The 23,882-nt window shown below is 42.0% G+C and overlaps 1 protein-coding gene across 5 annotated transcripts in view; it reads right to left on the bottom strand.

Annotated features, from left to right (window-relative positions):
- Positions 1-23,882, bottom strand: part of LOC119918951 (programmed cell death 1 ligand 1-like) — a 40,932-nt gene that overhangs the window by 3,413 nt on the left and 13,637 nt on the right. Inside the window, exon 1 of one of the 5 annotated variants that reach the window (XR_005447510.1) lies at positions 3,149-3,277. The exons of 3 other annotated variants lie outside the window; for them this stretch is intronic. The gene's annotated coding sequence lies outside the window, so the exon portion shown is untranslated. Of the gene's footprint in view, positions 1-3,099; positions 3,118-3,148; positions 3,278-23,882 lie in introns of those variants that run through there. One more of the 5 variants, XR_005447512.1, reaches the window with a different exon arrangement.

Raw genomic sequence — 23,882 nt, 5'->3', positions numbered from 1 at the left:
TGACTTTATGCAGATGAAGGTGAGTCAGAGCCTTCCCAGGAATACTGTACTTAACTTTAGCGTCAGCGTTCTGCAGTGTTGGTCAAAGATGAGTTGGAAATATATAAGCTTATTTATAAATATAAGAAAGAAAAAGAAAAAAATACTATTATAAATTTACATTTATTCAGCTGAACACCTTCCAACACATCAAACAGGAAAATGAAATTGTCCTGAAATAAACAGCAACTGCCACTTTTACACTGATGAACAGTTATATTTCAATTAAGACTGGAAACAAAATAATCCATAATCCACAAAAACAGAGATTGGAAGTTGTTTCTTGTGTGTTGCTCTGCTATCACCTGGGCGTAACGTAATAAAAATAGGATCCAAACTGTTGTCAGCAGGTGTTTCTGGCCCAGAAGGACAAAGGGTTTTTGACCGCTGGGGCTCGTTGGCAAAACCTTTGACATACTGTTTTAGAGTCCATGGTTTTAACATTGAAAACTGGGAAACATGGACATTTCATCCTGCACGGTCAAACAAATGAACTTAGTGTTACTCTGCAACACAACCAAAGCCTGGAGATTCTTGAACGCTACACAGCAAGCTAACATCAGGGCAGCACGTCAGCCGGGGTCTTGGTTTGATGGTTAATTGGTAATTGTTTGTATTTTTTTATCATAATCTTTATATATAATTGTATGGTATTTATAATATTTTATTTTGTCATTAATTCATTTATATTTTCATCATGTTGTCTTAAGTTGTAATCCTTTTTATTAATAAACTCCTTGTATTTTATTAGTTTGGTTGGATTATGAGAGCCTGTTATATTTGAGTAAAAAGAATCATTTAGCCGCATTTAGAGGCATATATGTAATCATTGAAAAGCTCTCTATTTGATGACTAGTTCCAGCAGAGCCAGAAGCCGTCTACTCTTCTCTGAGGTCGACCTTCACACCTTCACGCTAGTGTTGTGTCGTTCAAAGAAGGTTTCGTTCATAAGACCTAATCCTGTATATGACTCGGGAGGAACGGGTTGTCTCAGTGAGTGATTCGTTCATTTCATAGCTATTTTGTTAATTATGTGACATTTTATAAAGCATTACGTTATTACAGCGCAGTGATGTTGTGCTAAGTAATAATTTTAACACAGCTGCACTGTAACTTTAGTCCTGCTAGTGTTTACAGCTAACAGCTGATGAGAGTTGTTGTGGGTCCACTTCAGAGCCCTGACAGGGTTCTACCTGGAGCCGAATTACCTCAGAGGTCGTCTCCTCTCCAAAACAAACCGGTCATTAAAACATTAAAACACAGCCACGTAGCAACGTTAGTGTTAGCCCTGTAAACAGCTAACAGCTGATCCAGGTCCACCAGAGAACGCAACGTAACTTTTCCTTTTTATTTACCAACAGAGCCGAGCTGTTGTTTCACAGCTCCTGACTGGTGTTTGAGAGCGATGTGCTCATGTGTGTTTCTCTGATGTGGCCCATTCTGCGCACAGACCTGCCAAACTGCTGCGTTTACATGTGTTTATTTTTTTGTTGGAGTTCTTTAAGAACTCAGTGGCTTGATCCAGATTATTATTAAATTGGTTGAATTTTAATAAGAGTGTGTTTATTCATATAGTGTATCAAGCTTATTTACTGCAAATCTGATCATATTTTACTCATGGATAGGGACGTCAGGCTGCTGCATGAATGAGCACTTCAGAGATAATGATTGTAATTATATACATAAGACTTTATATGGCTGGTCTGGCTGTTTACTCAGGAAAGATTGTGAAAATGGAAGGATTTAGCCGGAGTAGTGGATTTCACATAGTGGAACATATTTCTGTGGTTGAACGAGATTTGAATGAACGAGTCTGTCAAAAGAGTCGAACTTGCCATCACTACTTCACACCAGTCCAACCACTGACGTCCAGCTGCTGGTTTACTGGTCCTCAGACCTCTGCATGTACGTTATCTATTTAATGTTGTGCGTCTCTACAGTCCAACAGCTGCAGACGGACAACATGTTTTAAATGTTGGAGCTGCAGTAGATGATGAAAGTCTTTTATTTTAAAACAACCGTCTGCACGTAAACAAGAAGGTCAACGAGATCAGTATTTAATAAGTGTTCCATGGATATTTTCTTCAACTTCAGCGTCTGAACTTCAACAGAATTTCAGGCTGAGAGCAGCTTCCTCTTTCTGCAGTCTGTTTTCACAGCATCTAGTGAACTTCCTCTCTGTTTGGTTCTGTAGTTGCAACCAGCAAACACAACTCTTTTTCTCCTCTATGTCACTCTGACTCTATTCACACAAACTGCACAAAAAGATATGAACACGACTCTGAGAGAAAACCAGTCAGCCGGCAGAAGGGGACATTTCACACAAGGTGTTGTGTGAAATAAAACTGGTTAAAACTGGGTTTAAATAAATGATGAGGTTTCTACACTAGAATCAGACGGTTCACTCCAACAAAGTCCAGAGGAAAAGAAGTTTTCCTGAAACAGTTTGATCAGAGTATCTTGATCCAGCAGTTATTGATCAGGAGGAGGAAATGTGATCAAGATGGCTCCTCTGAGAGACATGAGTTCCTAAATGAGAGTCGAGTGGAGACTCAGGAGACAATCTCTGACTGAAGGAACAGGAAGATTTTATCTTGTTCCAACAGGACCAACAGAAAACAGCAGACACACTCAGAACTGAGAATATACACGAGTCAAACACGTCCTCAGGTCGTCCAACATTGTGTCCACGTTTAAGACACAAAGCAGGCAGTCACAGCTAGTTAATGTGCATCTGTCGGCAGATGTGCTGAGTTCAGTTCAGTCTGACAGAAACAGTAAATTTATCTAAATTCTCAACTTGGTGTTTAATATAAACCTCAGTGGCGTCTTCAGACAGTGGTGGATGAAGTATTCACATCCTTTACTTAAGTAAACGTACTAATACCTCACTGTAAAAATACTCTGTTACTAATACTCTAAAGTTGCCAGATTAATGTAGTGAAATAAAAGTACAATATTCCCTCTCAGATGTGGAGTAGAAGTACCTCTAATTTATACTTCAGTACAGTACTTGAGTAAATGTACTTAGTTAGTGTCCACCTCTGTCCTCAGATATACCTGAAATAAAAGCAGAAGCCTGTTTTCTTGTTGTTCAGTTTGTACTCACCCCTGAGAGAGAGCTTGCAGAGGAAACCACAGCGTCAGACTGAAACCGAGTGGGGGATGGGACAATTTCACAAAATCTCATCTCTGGTTCATACCAGAACCTGTTTGCTGATTGGAGCCATGTTAGTCAGTTTTCACCCACCAGCAGCGACTGCAACTACTTCCTGATTCAGACTGAGGAGTGGGGGGATGGTGAAGTTAAAGTGATCTTTATAGGAAAAAGTTTTCATTTTTATCTCTCAGCTACAGAGTTAGTTGACAGAAAGTGAATGATCGTGTTTTTATCAGATTTCATTAGGTATCCAAGCAGCGAAGCTGTCTCTTGCTGTACAGTATGAACAACATCTTCTCTTCTCCTCAGGTTTGGATCAAATGCCACCAAAATCATTCACAACACACCCAAAACCAGCAGACTGACTGAATTTTCTCACCAACATCTTGACAGTTGTAAGCGACTATCACCTTTGTGTTTCAGCAATCATATCATCATACCAAAGTCAACAAATAACTGATATGAAGTCTGATTTTATAATGATACAAAGAGAAGTCAGGTAGGTTTTTAAACGCTGCTCACGACTCTGTGATAGGTGCTTTGACTACAGGGCTACATTTTCCAGACTCGTCAGAGTTTACATATTTACAATATATACATTTTACATACTTTTAATATCATTAGCTTCAAACATATAAATCTTTGCTGACTCCACAAAGCTTTAAAAAAACCATCACCAGCTTCCTTAATGCAATTTTCACAGATGAAATGGATTTATTTACTGTCAGACATTTTTGTTTGATCGTCAGAGTTTTGTCTCTTTTCTGGTTAATTCCAGCGAGCTACAGAGGAAGCTGGTTGGATATTTATAACTGATCATTAGTGGGATGAACAGGCTGCAGAGTGCGTCTATAGAAAATAAATGTTCCACTGTGAACACTGACAAGTTAATGCACTTTATTTTGGAAAGCTGGTCTTTGATTTAAGAGTCAAATCACATGACGTTATCATATAACATCTTCATCATTTACTGAGAGCAGATTTTAACTGATCTACTCTACAAGTTTACGTTTACTTAAGTAGAATATTGTAGTACTTTTTCCATCAGTGGCCAACGGTGTATATTTGAATTGCATTTAGTCTGACCGTTCTGGGGCCAATTTGTCTTTAGACCAAATTAGACCACTCTACAGCTCTGATGGAGGCTTCACCAGCCTGACATGGCAGAGTGAGGTCATCTCCAGGTTTCACTCGTACCACATCTAAAAACAATAAAAACATCCAGAGAGAAAAAGTAATTACATTTCAAAAGGACTCCACAGGACGATACAGTGAGAACATCTTTGTTTAAACAGAAGGCCTCTTCACACCTGAGATCATGGGAACATTCAATAATTAGTCACAGCTGTGGAGACGTTACAGGATTTTATTCACACACTGTTTATAAGACTTGTTGTTTTGCTTCAATTTTGAGATTAAAGCCCAACATTCAGCCAATCAGAGCCCTCAGTGACGTCTCTTTAAATTCAGACAGACATGAGAGGAGCTGGACCAACTGGTGACGATACAACTTTAAAGTAAAACTAAAGAGCATCATTTGCTAAAGAAAAACAGATTCACTAATTATAAATCCCAGTAAACCTGTAATTTACTGCAGTCAGCAACCCAAAATAATGGAAACTGTATGTATAAACTCTTTTATAAACTCATACAATGGGGAGTACAGTTAAAATAGATCTTATACAACGTGGTAATAGCTGTGTACATAAAATTCTTTGGATTAAATCTGTCTCCATTGATCGTACAGTTGCTCTTATTTCCTTGAAATCCTTTTGCCTATTTGGCTTGAGTGAGTGGGAAGTTGGAGGGTAATGTTTAGTGGTTATAAACAGGCCTACATGATTTGCTGAGAAGCAAAATGTCATCTGAACAAAGGGTTAAATTGAGTTTCACTCACTCTGTAGACTAAAGATTTAAAACATCTAACTTATATTCATATTGAACATTATCTGAGACAGTAGCGTTAATGAGTCAGAACATAAAAGGATCAACATTGTTCCTGTACAGCGGGGTAGGTCTCTGTTCACTATTACAATCATTAAAAAGCAGAACAGCAGGACTTTAATAACGTTACATTCAGTAGGAAGTTAGCAAGCGTTAGGAACAGTCCAGAGATACATTTTTCTGGATTTATTTTAGGTTTTGGAAAGAGAATAATTCGTACTTCTCCTTTCAACCTCTCTGGGTAGCGACTGTAACTAAATCCATGACAACCCAGAGTTGAGACCAGGAGGCAGAGTCGCAGTTTAACACACTTCTCTGCCCTTCTTTTTCAGCAGTTACCCACCCAAAACCCTACGCAGAGTCGCAGTCTAACACACTTCTCTGCTCCTCCATTTCAGGAGTTACTTAGTGAAAATCCTATAGTGACGGTGTCTGCCCCCGACCATCGAAATTATTTAAAAAGGTAAAAAGAAGAGGAGCTGTGCATAAAAACCTCATAAAAATTAAAACCACAAGAGCAATAGTGCAAACGAATAGGAGAGTTAAATGTGGACTCTTAAACATCAGATCTCTCTCTTCTAAAGCTGTACTAGTAAATTAACTAATATCAGATTATGATATTGATTTATTTGGTCTTACTGAAACCTGGCTGGGTGATGGAGAATATGTTAGCCTAAATGAATCCACCCCTCCCAGTCATATTAATACTCACATTCCTCGAGGCACAGGCCGAGGAGGTGGAGTTGCAGCTATCTTCGACTCTAGCCTACTAATCAGCTCTAAACTAAACTATAACTCATTTGAAAGTCTTGTTCTTAGTCTTTCGCACCCAAGTTGGAAATCACTGCAACCAATTCTTTTTGTTATAGTGTACTGTTGAGTTTTAAAAAGTTACAACAAACTTAATTCCAGTGTTTCAGTGTTTTTCTTCAAATGTAAAACTGCAGGATTTTAGGCCAGGCAATTGCATTAGAATGTTGATTAAACCATTGTTTGTATCCTCTTTGTAATGTGAAGAAAACTGACACCTCTTTGTTTAGTGCCAGAAGGACTGTTTTGTTTTGACTGTTTCATTGACACTTAAGATAGGTCAAGGTGTCAACCATTTTGGAGACAAGCCCAGTTGTTCTCTATGATTAGTTTAGAGCAAAAGACTGTTTATTCCTGTAGATTGAAGGGGGGTTTCACGTCTGGGATCAGTGCTCTTTTGTTCGACCAAAAGGTAGAACAGTAAGGTACACCCTTCCCAATTGGGTGACGACCAATGGCTATGGACCTAAGCCATTTGGAGGAAAATGGACCCGCCCACATACCTGGAGGATATTAACAATTTATTTTGTGAGAATCAGGACTGTAAGCTGTGGATCTGGGAGGAGAAGCAGCTTTTCAGTCCACTGCTGGAGGCGGCTTTAGCTCAGTCTGTTCGGACTTGACTGTAAGCTGTAAATCTGAAAAGAGGAACAACTTTCCAGTCCACTGCAGTGTTTTTGTTTTGTTGTTTGTTCTGTAATGCCATCTTTTATTCACCTATTTTTTATTAAATTTTCTTGTTAATTTTCATTGAACTGAGCCTCTCCTTTCTCAAAATTTGAAAAAACGCAACAATTGGTGACCCCAACGTGATTTTGAGAAAAGGACAGGACAAAACTTCAGACCAAGAGCAGATGATTGCCTGATTTTCACACGGGCCCAAATATCAGAAGGTAAGAACAGAGACCTGTTTTATCAAAACTCTGTATAGGCTGTATAGGATATTTTAGGTGTGAGAATCAAGCACCGTCTACTCCGTAAGTCTGTTAAAATTTTAAAGTGATTTAAAGTGAAGATACCGACTGTTAAACAGCATTTGAGATGGTAATACAGAACAATGGTATGTTATTGTTGTTCTGTGTTGAGGGGTTGGAGTCCCCCCTTAGGGTTAGAGTCCCTAAGTATTGTTTGTTTTGAGGGGTTAGAGTCCCCCCTTAGGGTTAGAGTCCCTAAGTATTGTTTGTCTAAGTGTTGAGGGGTTGGAGTCCCCCTTAGGGTTAGAGTCCCTAAGTATTGTTTGTCTAAGTGTTGAGGGGTTGGAGTCCCCCTTAGGGTTAGAGTCCCTAAGTATTGTTTGTTTTGAGGGGTTAGAGTCCCCCCTTAGGGTTAGAGTCCCTAAGTATTGTTTGTCTAAGTGTTGAGGGGTTAGAGTCCCCCTTAGGGTTAGAGTCCCTAAGTATTGTTTGTCTAAGTGTTGAGGGGTTAGAGTCCCCCCTTAGGGTTAGAGTCCCTAAGTATTGTTTGTCTAAGTGTTGAGGGGTTAGAGTCCCCCCTTAGGGTTAGAGTCCCTAAGTATTGTTTGTTTTGAGGGGTTAGAGTCCCCCCTTAGGGTTAGAGTCCCTAAGTATTGTTTGTCTAAGTGTTGAGGGGTTAGAGTCCCCCCTTAGGGTTAGAGTCCCTAAGTATTGTTTGTGTATGTGTTGAGGGGTTAGAGTCCCCCCTTAGGGTTAGAGTCCCTAAGTATTGTTTGTGTATGTGTTGAGAGGTTAGAGTCCCCCCTTAGGGTTAGAGTCCCTAAGTATTGTTTGTGTATGTGTTGAGAGGTTAGAGTCCCCCCTTAGGGTTAGAGTCCCTAAGTATTGTTTGTGTATGTGTTGAGGGGTTAGAGTCCCCCCTTAGGGTTAGAGTCCCTAAGTATTGTTTGTTTTGAGGGGTTAGAGTCCCCCCTTAGGGTTAGAGTCCCTAAGTATTGTTTGTCTAAGTGTTGAGGGGTTAGAGTCCCCCCTTAGGGTTAGAGTCCCTAAGTATTGTTTGTGTATGTGTTGAGGGGTTAAAGTCCCCCTTAGGGTTAGAGTCCCTAAGTATTGTTTGTGTATGTGTTGAGGGGTTAAAGTCCCCCCTTAGGGTTAGAGTCCCTAAGTATTGTTTGTGTATGTGTTGAGGGGTTAGAGTCCCCCTTAGGGTTAGAGTCCCTAAGTATTGTTTGTCTAAGTGTTGAGGGGTTGGAGTCCCCCCTTAGAATTAGAGTCCCTAAGTATTGTTTGTCTAAGTGTTGAGGGGTTGGAGTCCCCCCTTAGAATTAGAGTCCCTAAGTATTGTTTGTGTATGTGTTGAGGGGTTAAAGTCCCCCCTTAGGGTTAGAGTCCCTAAGTATTGTTTGTTTTGAGGGGTTAGAGTCCCCCCTTAGGGTTAGAGTCCCTAAGTATTGTTTGTCTAAGTGTTGAGGGGTTGGAGTCCCCCTTAGGGTTAGAGTCCCTAAGTATTGTTTGTCTAAGTGTTGAGGGGTTAAAGTCCCCCCTTAGGGTTAGAGTCCCTAAGTATTGTTTGTTTTAGTGTTGAGGGGTTAGAGTCCCCCTTAGGGTTAGAGTCCCTAAGTATTGTTTGTCTAAGTGTTGAGGGGTTGGAGTCCCCCTTAGGGTTAGAGTCCCTAAGTATTGTTTGTCTAAGTGTTGAGGGGTTAAAGTCCCCCCTTAGGGTTAGAGTCCCTAAGTATTGTTTGTTTTAGTGTTGAGGGGTTAAAGTCCCCCCTTAGGGTTAGAGTCCCTAAGTATTGTTTGTGTATGTGTTGAGGGGTTAAAGTCCCCCCTTAGGGTTAGAGTCCCTAAGTATTGTTTGTCTAAGTGTTGAGGGGTTGGAGTCCCCCTTAGGGTTAGAGTCCCTAAGTATTGTTTGTGTATGTGTTGAGGGGTTAAAGTCCCCCCTTAGGGTTAGAGTCCCTAAGTATTGTTTGTTTTGAGGGGTTAGAGTCCCCCCCTTAGGGTTAGAGTCCCTAAGTATTGTTTGTCTAAGTGTTGAGGGGTTGGAGTCCCCCTTAGGGTTAGAGTCCCTAAGTATTGTTTGTCTAAGTGTTGAGGGGTTGGAGTCCCCCTTAGGGTTAGAGTCCCTAAGTATTGTTTGTCTAAGTGTTGAGGGGTTGGAGTCCCCCTTAGGGTTAGAGTCCCTAAGTATTGTTTGTGTATGTGTTGAGGGGTTAAAGTCCCCCCTTAGGGTTAGAGTCCCTAAGTATTGTTTGTTTTGAGGGGTTAGAGTCCCCCCTTAGGGTTAGAGTCCCTAAGTATTGTTTGTCTAAGTGTTGAGGGGTTAGAGTCCCCCCTTAGGGTTAGAGTCCCTAAGTATTGTTTGTCTAAGTGTTGAGGGGTTGGAGTCCCCCTTAGGGTTAGAGTCCCTAAGTATTGTTTGTGTAAGTGTTGAGGGGTTAAAGTCCCCCTTAGGGTTAGAGTCCCTAAGTATTGTTTGTTTTAGTGTTGAGGGGTTAAAGTCCCCCCTTAGGGTTAGAGTCCCTAAGTATTGTTTGTTTTAGTGTTGAGAGGTTAGAGTCCCCCCTTAGGGTTAGAGTCCCTAAGTATTGTTTGTCTAAGTGTTGAGGGGTTAAAGTCCCCCTTAGGGTTAGAGTCCCTAAGTATTGTTTGTTTTAGTGTTGAGAGGTTAGAGTCCCCCTTAGGGTTAGAGTCCCTAAGTATTGTTTGTTTTAGTGTTGAGGGTTAAAGTCCCCCCTTAGAATTAGAGTCCCTAAGTATTGTTTGTGTATGTGTTGAGGGGTTAAAGTCCCCCCTTAGAATTAGAGTCCCTAAGTATTGTTTGTCTAAGTGTTGAGGGGTTAAAGTCCCCCCTTAGGGTTAGAGTCCCTAAGTATTGTTTGTTTTGAGGGGTTAGAGTCCCCCCTTAGGGTTAGAGTCCCCAAGTATTGTTTGTCTAAGTGTTGGGGCGTTAGAGTCCCCCTTAGGGTTAGAGTCCTAAGTATTGTTTGTGTATGTGTTGAGGGGATAAAGTCCCCCTTAGAATTAGAGTCCCTAAGTATTGTTTGTCTAAGTGTTGAGGGGTTGGAGTCCCCCTTAGGGTTAGAGTCCCTAAGTATTGTTTGTCTAAGTGTTGAGGGGTTAAAGTCCCCCCTTAGGGTTAGAGTCCCTAAGTATTGTTTGTTTTAGTGTTGAGGGGTTAGAGTCCCCCCTTAGGGTTAGAGTTTGTTCTGTTGTTCTGTTATATTATTTCATTTTTAGTACACACACCCAAAACCCAAAGAATAAGACACAAACTGATGTGTAGAAGTCAGGGATAGACAAATTAGCAAAATGGCAGACAAACAACCCCTGCAGCCATCCTCAAGCATTACAACAGAAGACTGGAAGAATAAGATTTTCCAGAAAATTGAGGCAGCCACAGAAAAGAAAAACAGACGAAAAACAAAAAAGAAGCTGGAAAAAATTTGGATGGATTGGCAGGACAGAAAATTGATCCCAGTAGATACAGACCCATGTCCCACTGGAACATACAGAACACGGATAATAGGATATGAAAGAGGAGAAGCGTCCAAAGCTCAAACAAAATGGGAGAGGAAAGGAGAACCGAGATTTGGATCAACAAAAAGAGCCCTTGACAAGGCTGCAAAACGTATGGCACGTGTCTCTCAGTTGTTGATGTACGTGAAGCATGTCATCCCAGAAGAGCCCAGTGGAGCTTGCTCAGAGAAAGAGGCCAACTCGGACACCACCAAGGAAGAGCAGAATGAGTTTAAGGACCTTAGACTACATTCAGTGATTCCCACTGCTCCCCCACCATACATGCTGTCTCAACCCAGGCTCCCTACCCCCTCTCGTCCACCTGTACAAGCCCCCTTAATGCCGGTAACAGTAGGAGTCCTGGAAGTTGATGGAGTTCCTGATGCAAACCGAAAACTGAATGAGTTGATATCAGAGGTTCTGGCTGTGGCCCAAAATGCATAGCAAATGATAAGCGAGACCCAGAGCATACTGGAAACAAGCAGAACAGGAAGTGGCGGCACCAGAACGCCAGTGACAAGCCCTGTGCATCCATCCTTCTCCACCCTGGATCAAGGACAAATGTGTAGAGATAATGAGTGCACTGGAGATGGAGCCTTCAGGCTCAGGGAGGAAGCCACCATGCTGGGAAGTGAAACACAGAGACTGAGGCAGAGACAAACAAAAGAGGAGAAGAGAAAGACGAAGAGTAAGAAAAAGCCTAGAAAACATAGGACTGGTTATGACAGTGAAGGACAAGAAGAAAGTGAAGAAGAAATTAAAGAAAGGAAAAAGAAGGGATGTGTGACACATCCAGAGAGGAAGGAAAAAGGTGAAGACACCTCCAGTGATTCTTCTGAGTCAGAAGAAGAGGACAACAACAAAAAATGCACACACAGACTAAGGGGCAAAGTAAAGGTTGCCCTGCCACCCACCACATCTGAAGGAGCAGTCCTGACCAGTCCCATCTTAAGCCCCACCCGATCACCCATAGAAAGCACAACACAGGGACAATACCCTCTGGTGGCTGGAGGAGGAGGAGCAACAGTCTACCAGCCTTGGAAACACGGGGACATGGAAGCATTAGTGACCAAACTGCCACCACTACAAAAAGGAGGACAAAGATGGATCATCGAATGTGAGAAATACACAGCAGGAGACCAGCTCTGTTTGGGAGACATAAGAGCACTCATAAGATGCATAGAAGGAAATATTAGAGTCCGGGAACTTGATGGAATAGCCAGATGCACCACTGAAGCAGATAGCACACCTTTCAACAGGTACAGAAATGTCTACTGGGAGGCAGTAAGAGATAAATTCCCTACACTAAGATCCCTTACTGGATTGGACAGCCTTAAAAAGATGCCTGATGAGGAGCTGCATGTCTTTCTAAGAAGGTGTGAAGATGAATGGTTGGAAAGCACTGGAGAACGCTATGATCACTCCACCTCTAATCGCATGCTGTACAGAGACAGAGTGATAAAGGCTCTCCCATTAGCAGTCCAAGCCAAATTGAATGACATTGCGGGACTCAACATCATGGATGAAGAACACTGGCGACTCCAACTGACTCATCACTGCAGCAGATATAACAAAACAGAGGATGAACATGATGAAGAGTTAAAGGCCCTCAACAAAAGACTGCTGAAGATGCAAGTAGCAGAAAAAGAAGACATTATAAACAAAGCAAAGGAAAATAAACCCGAAAAACAAATGATAATGGGATCATTTGCAGGAGAAATACAAGACTTGGTTGAACAGGCCGTAGCTGCTGCAATGAAAAAGCTACCAGTAGAAACCACACCTTCACCCACGTGGCCACCATGGGCAACAACAGAACCAGGTCCTCCACAACCATACCCCATGCAATACCAGAAACCACCATCAACAGGACAGTATAAGCCCAGGACAACAGGATTCACTGGCTGTTACAAATGTGGACAGCTAGGACACTGGTCCAGAGATTGTCCTTTCGAAGGTCTACATGCACCAGTGCCTTATGGCCTACAGAGAGGAAGATAATCCTCAAACAGAAGAGGACCACCAAACACAGGGAGAGGAAGAGGGAGTAACATGTCAACTAACTACTCCCAGTTGCCAATGACTGCCTGGGAAGAGGAACAAGGTCCAGAAGAATCCTGGCCACACGCACCACCTGGGGGCCTCACTGTGCAGTTTCCAGGGTTCCAATCAGTGAGACCATCACCAGACAGTCAAGATCATCCCAGGTGATATGGACAACTTCAACTGCCGCCAAGGTAGCTGAGAGGGACACCTGGGTCTATGCATCACAGTGCAAAGTGTTTCCCCAGTGAGGATCCCCTCCAACAACACAGACAATGGCTGCAGTGCTCACCACCGTCCTGGTCAGCACAGTTCAACAAGATGACAGACAAGTCTTGGAGCTCTCAACAAACAGACTGCACTAGTACTCATATAACCACAACACCCACACAGATTATTGATTCATTTGCACTCACCAATTGAACTGATGTCATTTACACTGATTTTCTACACGTACTGTTTCACACAAAAAAGGTCATAACCAGTGAAGATGCAAGAAGAGGATGCAGAGGGGAGACGTAACATTGGCATGTTACCAACGCAGGAGGAAGAGGTCAGAGAAGAGGAAGATGATTTTTTGCTTAAACCATGATTTGATTTTACAACTTCTGACATTTCAATGACATAATTGTAGATTTGCTAAGTCTAATAGTGATTTCACACCAATAAATGGTGTGAAAGGAGGGACTGTTGAGTTTTAAAAAGTTACAACAACCTTAATTCCAGTGTTTCAGTGTTTTTCTTCAAATGTAAAACTGCAGGATTTTAGGCCAGGCAATTGCATTAGAATGTTGATTAAACCATTGTTTGTATCCTCTTTGTAATGTGAAGAAAACTGACACCTCTTTGTTTAGTGCCAGAAGGACTGTTTTGTTTTGACTGTTTCATTGACACTTAAGATAGGTCAAGGTGTCAACCATTTTGGAGACAAGCCCAGTTGTTCTCTATGATTAGTTTAGAGCAAAAGACTGTTTATTCCTGTAGATTGAAGGGGGGTTTCACGTCTGGGATCAGTGCTCTTTTGTTCGACCAAAAGGTAGAACAGTAAGGTACACCCTTCCCAATTGGGTGACGACCAATGGCTATGGACCTAAGCCATTTGGAGGAAAATGGACCCGCCCACATACCTGGAGGATATTAACAATTTATTTTGTGAGAATCAGGACTGTAAGCTGTGGATCTGGGAGGAGAAGCAGCTTTTCAGTCCACTGCTGGAGGCGGCTTTAGCTCAGTCTGTTCGGACTTGACTGTAAGCTGTAAATCTGAAAAGAGGAACAACTTTCCAGTCCACTGCAGTGTTTTTGTTTTGTTGTTTGTTCTGTAATGCCATCTTTTATTCACCTATTTTTTTATTAAATTTTCTTGTTAATTTTCATTGAACTGAGCCTCTCCTTTCTCAAAATTTGAAAAAACGCAACAGTACCGAGCACCTGGCCCGTATTCTGAATTCTTATCTGAATTTGCAGAGTTTTTGTCAACTTTAGTCCTTAAAACGGACAAAGTTATTATTGTAGGGGATTTTAATATTCATGTGGATGTTGAGAATGACAGCTTCAGTACTGCGTTTATCTCTCTGTTAGATTCCATCGGCTTCTCTCAGAGTGTTCATGAACCGACTCACTGTTTTAACCACACCCTCGACCTTGTTTTGGTGTATGGTATTGAAATTGAACATCTGTGTTCCCACAGAATCCCTCTTTGTCCGACCACTGTTTGATAACTTTTGAGTTTGTATTGCTGAACTACTCGCCATTGGGCAAAAATTTCTATACAAGATGTCTGTCTGATAGTGCTATAGCTAAATTTAAGGATGCGATTCCATCAGCTCTAAATACATTATCTAGTCACAAAGTAACGGAGGACTCCTATGCTAGTTTCAGTCCCTCCCAAATTGATCATCTTGTTGATAGTGCTGCAGGCTCGCTGCGAATGACACTCGACTCTGTAGCCCCTCTAAAAAAGAAAATACTAAAACAAAGACGGTTAGCTCCATGGTATAATACTGAAACTCGCAAATTAAAGCAAATATCGTGGAAACTTGAGAGGAATTGGCGTTCCACCAAAGTGGAAAATTCTCGTTTAATTTGGCAAGATAGTCTTAAAACTTATAGGAAGGCCCTCCGTAATGCCAGAGCAGCGTACTACTCGTCATTAACAGAGGAAAATAGGAACAACCCCAGGTTTCTTTTCAGCACTGTAGCCAGGCTGACAGAGAGTCACAGCTCTATTGAGCCAAGTATTCCCATAGCTCTCAGTAGTTACGATTTCATGAGCTTCTTTAATGATAAAATTCTAGCTATTAGAGACAAAATTCACCAAGACCTGCCCTCAATTGGCACCGACTTATCTCTTAACTCAGGAACCTTAGAAACAGCTGTAGAACCAGATACATGTTTAGACTGCTTTGCTTCCCTCAATCTTTACCAACTAACTTCAATAATTTCTTCATCGAAACCATCAACCTGCCTCTTAGACCCCATCCCAACTAGGCTGCTTAAAGATGTTCTACCCTTAGTCAGCACCTCTATACTAGATATGATCAATCTATCTTTATCAACAGGCTATGTACCACAGTACTTTAAAGTAGCTGTAATTAAACCTCTTCTGAAAAAGCCCAAACTTGATCCGGATGTTTTAGCCAACTATAGACCTATATCTAACCTTCCATTTCTCTCTAAGGTTCTGGAGAAAGCAGTTGCTAAACAGCTGTGTGACTTTCTACAGAGCAATAGTTTATTTGAGGATTTTCAGTCAGGATTTAGAGCTCATCATAGCACAGAGACAGCACTGGTGAAAATTACTAATGACCTCCTTATTGCATCAGACAAAGGACTTGTCTCTGTACTGGTTTTATTAGATCTTAGTGCTGCATTTGATACCACTGACCATCAGATCCTATTGCAGAGACTGGAATATTTCATTGGCATTAAAGGAACCGCTATAAGCTGGTTTAAGTCCTATTTATCAGATCGATTTCAGTTTGTACATGTTAACGATGAGTCCTCCATGCACGCCAAAGTTACTCATGGAGTTCCTCAAGGATCTGTCCTTGGACCAATCCTCTTCACTTTATATATGCTTCCTTTAGGCAATATTATCAGGAAACATTTCATAAGCTTTCATTGTTATGCAGATGATACTCAGTTATATCTATCGTTCAAGCCAGATGAAACTCATCAGTTAGCTAAACTTCAAATGTGCCTTCAGGATGTTAAAACCTGGATGACCTGTAATTTTCTCATGTTAAACTCAGATAAAACTGAAGTTATTGCTCTGGGGCCTAAGCACCTCCGTGACGCATTATCTAAAGATATAGTTTCCCTGGATGGCATCGCCTTGGCCTCCAGCACCACTGTGAGGAATCTTGGAGTTATCTTTGATCAGGACATGTCATTTAAGTCTCACATTAAGCAAATTTCAAGGACCGCCTTTTTTCACCTACGTAATATTGCGAAAATCAGGAACATCCTGTCTAAAAATGATGCAGAAAAACTAGTCCATGCATTTGTTACTTCTAGGCTGGATTACTGCAATTCCTTATTATCAGGCTGCTCGAAAAAGTCCATTAAGACTCTTCAGCTGATCCAGAATGCTGCAGCATGTGTTCTGACAGGAACCAGGAAAAGAGATCACATTTCTCCTGTTTTAGCTTCTTTGCATTGGCTTCCAGTAAAATCCAGAATAGAATTTAAAATCATTCTTCTTAACTACAAAGCTCTTAATGGTCAGGCACCATCTTATCTTAAAGAGCTCATAGTACCTTACTACCCCACCAGAGCACTGCGCTCCCAGAATGCAGGGTTACTTGTGGTTCCTAGAGTCTCCAAAAGTAGACTAGGAGCCAGAGCGTTCAGCTATCAAGCTCCTCTCCTGTGGAACCAGGTTCCAGTTTGGGTTCAGGAGGCAGACACCATCTCCACATTTAAGAGTAGGCTTAAGACTTTCCTCTTTGATAAAGCTTATAGTTAGGGCTGGCTCAGGTGAGTCCTGAACCATCCCTTAGTTATGCTGCTATAGGCCTAGACTGCCGGGGGATTTCCCATGATGCACTGAGCTCTTCTCTCCTCTACTTTCTCTCCCTCTGTATGCAACCTTATCCCATTATTGCATGTTACTAACACAACTTCTCCCCTTTCTGGTAGTCTTGTGCTTTCTCGTCCCTCTCCTCTCTCCTATCACTTCCTGCAGGTTTTCTGGCTCTGGAGCTGTGGAGTCTGGATCTGTGGTGGCGGGTCACCTGCTGCCCCCGTGTTCCTGCTCGACACCCTCTGCTGCAACGACTATTGTTGCTAGTCTTATTGTTATTATTGTTATATAATCATTAACATTACGATGGTTACCATTAACACTATTATAAATATCTGTGCCATTTTTCATTTAGTCTATAGCAACATCACCTTCACTGTGTGTACCTCTGTGTGTATATTGTGTAGGCTGCCTCCCTCCCCTCTCTCCCTCCTTACATCTCTCTCTCTCTCTCTCTCTCTCTCTCTTGTGGTGTCCGAACGATAATGCTGCGTGATGTGTTGAGAAGAAATCCGCTTGACACTGTTCTTGATTATAAAAGTTTATTACATCAAAGAATTCAGCATCAATTACAAGCTCTGCAGCAGCTTGGAGAGTGACCCAGCCCGATGGCCACTCTGTCTCTCTGTACATCGAACACAGCTTATATAGGACATGTTTAGGTCTCTGCTAAAAACCATATAAGGGCACAGTGCTGTAAATAAGTGTAACCATCTATTAGACACCACAGAAGGGTACAGTCCCTTCATACACACTAATCTCTTTATACACACTAATCTCTTTATACCTAATTTCTACTTCCCCTAACACTGCACCCATCAATCATTACTTCCCCATAAGGGTTCACTGTCCCTCTCACCAGCTGCAGAGCATTATGTTAAACTGTAATGGCCGGATGCACGTAATGGCCAGATGCACATATGTTATACACCACATATTCCCCCCTACGAGACTTAATTGAGTCTCGAAAAACAAAAAGAGACAAATTTCTCCATCACACACTTCTAGCATATTATTTTTAACAACATATCAACTTTATGGAGTGTGAGAACGAAAAACCTGTCCGGCAGCCTTCATTCCAAATTCCCTCCAAGACAATCTAGACAGGAAAATTTTCTCACGGCCCCTCTGCCTTAGGCGGCCACGCATGGTACTCCAGTCCAATTAATAAACGACATCTTTATCAGTCAATGCAGAAATACGGTTAAGCCAATACATGTGAAAACCTCAGGAAATTAAACAAATCAAAACCATGTCCGAATTCAGGCTGGTCAACCCATCGGACCCTCCAACGGACCTTTCCCTGCCTAGACCCTATATCCCTAAGCATCAAGAAAAAGAAAAAACCTGAGGTCCCCAAATATTAACTCCCTAAGTGACAGTACAAGTCTTTACACAGTTAACACACAAAAGAATATAATTGTTAATTAAGTATTATTCATTCACATATGTATTCATATCTATATCAAAGTAGACATAGGAAGGTATTCCACTGCAGCTCCTCAGCAGTGTCGATGCAATCCAGACGTTTCCACACCGTCCTTGTCCAGATTCCATTCATATTGTCCTTGTTTGAGTATTTGAATCCCCATCTGTACATCCCCATATACTCTGGAAGAAAAGAAAACACCAACCAGTATCTTGTTGCAAATAACACATGAAAATTAAAACCTCAATGTATGAAAATACAAAGTAACATTAAAATGGATATCTTTCCATCATTAATTCATCTGGTTCCCCTTCATCATCTCCATCTGAATCAGCCATAGTTAACAAAGGCATCTGAGTGTTCTCCCCAGGCATTACCACTCCAACCCATCTCAATATCATAGCTTTCGCAAAAGTCAATAGCACCGTACAAAAGCAAAACATCAAACACAGCGCTACAAAGCTGCTACCAAAATCTGAACCACCACTGCTCCCACTGGTCCTAACTGATTTTGTAGCCAAGTATTTGCTGACCATCCAGCTCCCTCAGATTGACCAAACGCATCCCTTATACTCTTTAATGCATCTATAACACTAGTGATATTATCAGAACTATCTGGGATCAAAGTATAACAACCGTCTCCCGTCAAGTTCATAGCCACACACAAACCTCCTTGTTTGGCTAAAATATAGTCAAGAGCCATGTCATGTTTCAACAATGTCAGTCTGTGACTTCTTTGAGTATTTGACAGAAGATAAACCCTCGTATAGTTTCATTTGCAAATCCCCATTAATTTTTTCACAAATCCTTTGACTTTGTGGGTGATAAACTGCTCCAAGACGTTGTTTGATTCCCAATTTTTGCAAAATCAATTTCACTGTTTTATCCACAAACTCTTTCCCATTATCTGATGATATTCGATCTGGAAGTCCCCACCTGCTTATGACTTCTCTACACAAAAACTTGGCAACCGATGAGCGTCTTTCCGCTTGTTGGACAGGCCTCCGGCCATCGTGAAAATCTATCCACAACCACTAGCATGTATCTTTTCCCTTCAACTGGTTTTATCATATCGACAAAGTCAACAACTAACTCACGCATAGGACCCCTTGGGGTGGGAATGTAACCAGGAGGAACAGACATACCCCTGCGGACATTATTTTTCAGACAGATTGTACACCTGCCTATGACATAATCAATCTGTTCAAGCAAATATGGTGCCCAAAAACCATACTCCTTTGTGATTTTTCTCCTAACCTCCCCCCTGGCAACATGAGCTAACCCATGTGCTTCCTGAATCATCAAACCTAACAGGTCCAGAGGTGCTACTATCAGTCCCTCGTGATTTCTCCAAAGACCCGTAGAATCCTTAACAGCACCTCGGTCAGCCACAACTGTTTATCAATCATAGAAGCAGCTTCCTGCATCAAAATCACTTCCTTAAGCGTAATTCTGTCTTCCAAGTCCACCCCATGAGTGACCAAAAACCTTGCCCAATTTGTCAGCTCCTGTGACAGCTTTTGCAGCTTCATCAGCAGCTTTGTTCCCTTGTGTCACTCTTGACGCATCTGTTTTATGAGCTGCACACTTAGCTATCGCTATCTCTTTAGGCCTCATCATAGCATGCAACAGTTTTATTATTTGTGCGTGATGTTGTATCGGAGAACCATCCGTTCTCTTAAACCCCCGACCTTTCCACACTGCTCCAAACAAATGACATACATTATGTGCATATGCCGAATCAGTATATATTGTCACTCGCTGCCCGTCAGCTAAACACGCTTCTGTTAGCCCCACAAGTTCTGCAAGCTGTGCAGACGCAGGCTGTGGTATTACTTCAGCTTTTTCAACAACAAATCCCGTTCCTTGAGCTTTTACTACTGCATAGCCAGCACACAATTTCTCCCACACGATAACAAGACCCATCAGTCCAATACTCCAGGTCTGCCTCACGTAGTGGAAGGGCTTGCAAGTCTGATCTAAGCCTTGAGTATTTCTCTGCCTCTTGAACACCATCATGTGGCTCACCATCCTCTGACGTTGGCAAATTCTCGGCTGGATTTACCGTATCACACCTTACCAGGGTGACATCCTCCTGCTCTAAGAGCCTATGATAGTCTCTAAGCCTTGGCATAGTCAATGTGTATTTTCCCTAGTTCAGGAGATTCCTGAGACTATGATGGGTAAGAATTGTCACTGGGTAACCCCTCGTAACAGATGATGCTTTGTCATACATTAAATAAACTCCAACCATTGCTCTGTAGCACAGTGGTAGCCCTAATTCCACTTCTGAATATGCAGTCGAATAATAGGAAATAGGTTGAGGATTCGACCCTGTACCGTCGGCTGACAAAGGACTGCACATGCATATTTACCTCCAGTGGAACTAGACACATACAACAAGAAATTCTTAGAGTAATCTGGTAGTGTGAGCGCTGGCGCCTCCTGTAACCTCTGTTTGATTGTTTCAAATGCCACAAGGCCTTCCTGTGTCCAGGTCAGATTGCTGTGAAGTTGAGCGTTCCCAGTATCCTTAACCATAGCTCTCAAAGGTCCCGTCAAACTAGAATAATCCTCAACCCATGCTGAAGAATAACCAGCAATACCAAGAAACGTCAACATCTCTCTGACAGTTCTGGGCTTTGGAGCCTTACGAATAGCCTCCAATTGACAATCAGAAATGCTTCTGTGTCCATGCGTTATTGTCTGACCCAAATATACAACCTTCTCCTGGCAATATTGCAACTTCTTTTGTGAGGCCTTATGCCCCTTTTCTGCCAATATTTGTAGCAATTTAATTGAGTCTTTGTGACATGTTTCTTCATCTTGTGAACAGATCATAATATCGTCAACATATTGAATCACAGTACTCTGCAATATCTGATCTATCCCTACCAAATCGTCTTTCAATACTTTGTTAAAAATATGAGGACTGTGTTTAAATCCTTCAATCTCTCATACTCTTAAAACTGTCCTTTATATGTGAATCCAAATAAACCCTGACTCTCTACACTAAGAGGAACACTAAAAAATGCACCACACAAATCTAACACCGTGAAATGTGTTGCATCAGGAGGGATTTAGGCTAACAAAGTATGTGGATCCGGAACTTCTGCTGGAAAATCAGTTACCACTTCATTTACTGCTCTCAAATCATGAACCATACGATAAGTCTCATCAGGTTTCTTCACAGGCAACAAAGGCGTGTTACTCTGAGGATTTGTTGTCTTCTTCAAAACACCTGCTTTCAAAAGTCCCTCAATTTGTGGTTCGATTCCTTGAATTGCTTCATCCTTCAATGGATACTGATACTTCCAAGGAGGTCTAGCTCCTGGTCGAAGTTCTACTTTCACTGGTTGGGCTGATTTCACAAGTCCAATATCGGTACTGTGTTGAGACCACAAACATTCTGGAACTTCTCGCAACATCTCCTCTTTCATAGAATCCGAGTCCATCTTGGCACTACAAATAGATTCATGTGTCATCCGTACAGCTTGTGGCTGTCCTGTCCTTTAGCTGAAATCATGATTTTGACGAATCGCTGATCTGTACTCCTCCAAATTGCCAAATTCTCTTTCATCGGTACAAAAACAGCTTCCTCTGCTTCTGTCATCATTTCCCCTATGTGTTTCTGCTCATAGTCTTCAGAAACCAACAAAGTCACATGTGGCACACTCTTCTCAATTTTGAATTCTTTCTCCAGATAATCATCAGTGTTTACCTTCATAGCTGCTCCTTGTGGTCCCAAAATTATGCAACTTGAGCTTAGTTGAATTCCCTTTGGTTGATGAGCCAACCATTCCTCTGGGTTTGATTGGGCAGCATTCTTGAAATACTTGAGCGTACAATGGAATGGATATTCTGGAAGTTTCGCATCTGGCATGTTTGCCACAATGAATTTCTCCCATATCTTAGCCGGCTCCAAGAAATCTGCACTGAGATTTCCAATCCAGAATACTGCAGAGGACTCCATCTCTGTTGTCATCAATAGTTGGTGGACCATTTCTTTTGGCACTTCTATCAGACAGCCATCTGGTGTACATTTTATTGTGCAGTTCAATCTACACAAAGCATCTCTTCCCAGTAGAGCAATAGGTGTATGTTCTGATACCAATATGGGTATTGTAGTTTTCTGATTTTTATAGCAGAGCTCAATTGGTTCCGTGAGAGGAATCAGCTGCTTCACTCCCTCAAACCCCCTTGTCCGAATCAGTTGATTGGACATAGGAAGATGTGTACCATCTTCAGGCCGAACACATCACTTCTGGTCGGTTATTTACTTTCACCTCAATTGTTGGATCTCTTTCCGGCCCTGATGCTACCAGCTGACACCCCCCTTTCGGATTTTCCGGGCACCTCTAGAATCCTGGCTCCGGGCCCCTGTGAGGGTTCACCAGTCCTCCAAGCGACCTTGACTGGCCCCTGAATCCTCCTCTGAAATTTCCTCCTCTGAAATTTCCTCCTGAGCTATTGCACTCACGGGCAAAGTGACCAACCTGTCCACAATTGTAACACACTTCTGGAGATTGCTGAAAGTATGGATTAAATCCTCCTCTTCTTGAGCTTCCTCGTCCTCTTCCTCTCCAATTCTGCATCTGTCCATAAACTGGCTGTGGATATGAAACAACTGGAACCACTAGTGGTGGTTGGGGCAATTGCGGTTGTTCCTGGCTTGACTGAAGCTGTGGTGGTGATTGTTGCTTTGGTAAACACTGCTCCTCCATAACCAAAGCCTGTTTCTTCTCCTTCTTCTTATTTTCCCCAGTTGTATTTGATTGAGTTTCCTGAGAGTCACTTGGTCCTGTTCTTTCTGATCATGTTCCTTTTTCCTATATAGATCCACTTGATGGGCTATATGATCTGTATAGACTCCTATTGCCATGCTTCCAAGTCCAACCACCTCTGCCAGTTTGCTCCTTACTGGTGGGGGCACCCCATCTGTAGTTTAGCTCGCAAAATTGACCGCTCCATTTGACTCGCCTCTGGATCATTTCCTGTGATATTTCTCCACACCTGATGAGCTCTCGACACATAGGCTCTCGGATTCTCTTCTTTTCCCAATGGATCAATCAAGATATTGTCAGGATGCACATTTGTGGGAAACGTGTCTTTCAGTGCTCTCCACAGTCGATTCCTACTTGCAGCGAACAACTCAGGATCATTTACAGCAGTCCCCACATATCGATTAAGTCCCGCTCTCTGAAAAATCTCTTCCATACCTGGAATCCCCAGGAGATTAGCAAAAAGTCTCTTAATATCTCCTATGGCAGTTTGTGTTCCTACCGTAATTTCTTCCAACTTCGAGATCCAAGGATGTGCTCCATCTTGAAGAATAGGCAACTTCTCAAGTATATCTGACATATCGGTATTCTGCAAAGGCTTATACTCCAGATTCTGTCCTCGGATTATCACTGGCAGCATCTTCTTACTTGTGCTCCCTTTCCTTGGGCGTAATGCATACTTCTTCTCCAATTTTTGGGACCCTTTTTTCCTCAATTTCTCCCTCTGTATTGTCAGCTTCTCGAGATGTTCTTCCAATTCTCTTATTTCTTCTGGATAAGTCGACTTCTCCAAGCATGATATGCATCGATCCATGTCTTTTTCTATTTCTTCAGTAGTCATTGGAGGATAAAATCCTCTTGAACATGAAGCACCTTTAATCTCCCACTCTTCATCGCTGTCTCCATCTTCACTTTCATCGGAGATCTGATCTCCTGTATCCTTCTTCCAACTTTCATCACCCCTTCTTTCCGCTCTGGCCAGCCTCCGTCTGATCACAGGATCATATCCACCCATGATCTCTTCTACATCACTCTGTTCATCATCATCTTCCATTCTCCTAAACCTCGCTCTACCCTTAGTTTCCCAAATGTCATTTTCTTCTTACTTTTGGAGCTTGGAGTCATCTTTATAGTTGTTTCTGCTTGTCCTCTCTCTATGACTCGTTCATCTTCATCTCTGATGCAATAACCACCCTCCTGAATGATCACTGGAA

Source organism: Micropterus salmoides, unplaced genomic scaffold (genome assembly GCF_014851395.1).
Source record: "Micropterus salmoides isolate LMB-PRFRI ecotype aquatic unplaced genomic scaffold, ASM1485139v1 Ms_hic_scaffold_2502, whole genome shotgun sequence".
In the NCBI taxonomy this organism is placed as follows: domain Eukaryota; kingdom Metazoa; phylum Chordata; class Actinopteri; order Centrarchiformes; family Centrarchidae; genus Micropterus; species Micropterus salmoides.
Note: the sequence above shows the minus strand (reverse complement) of the source record. Positions and strands in the feature narration are given on the sequence as shown.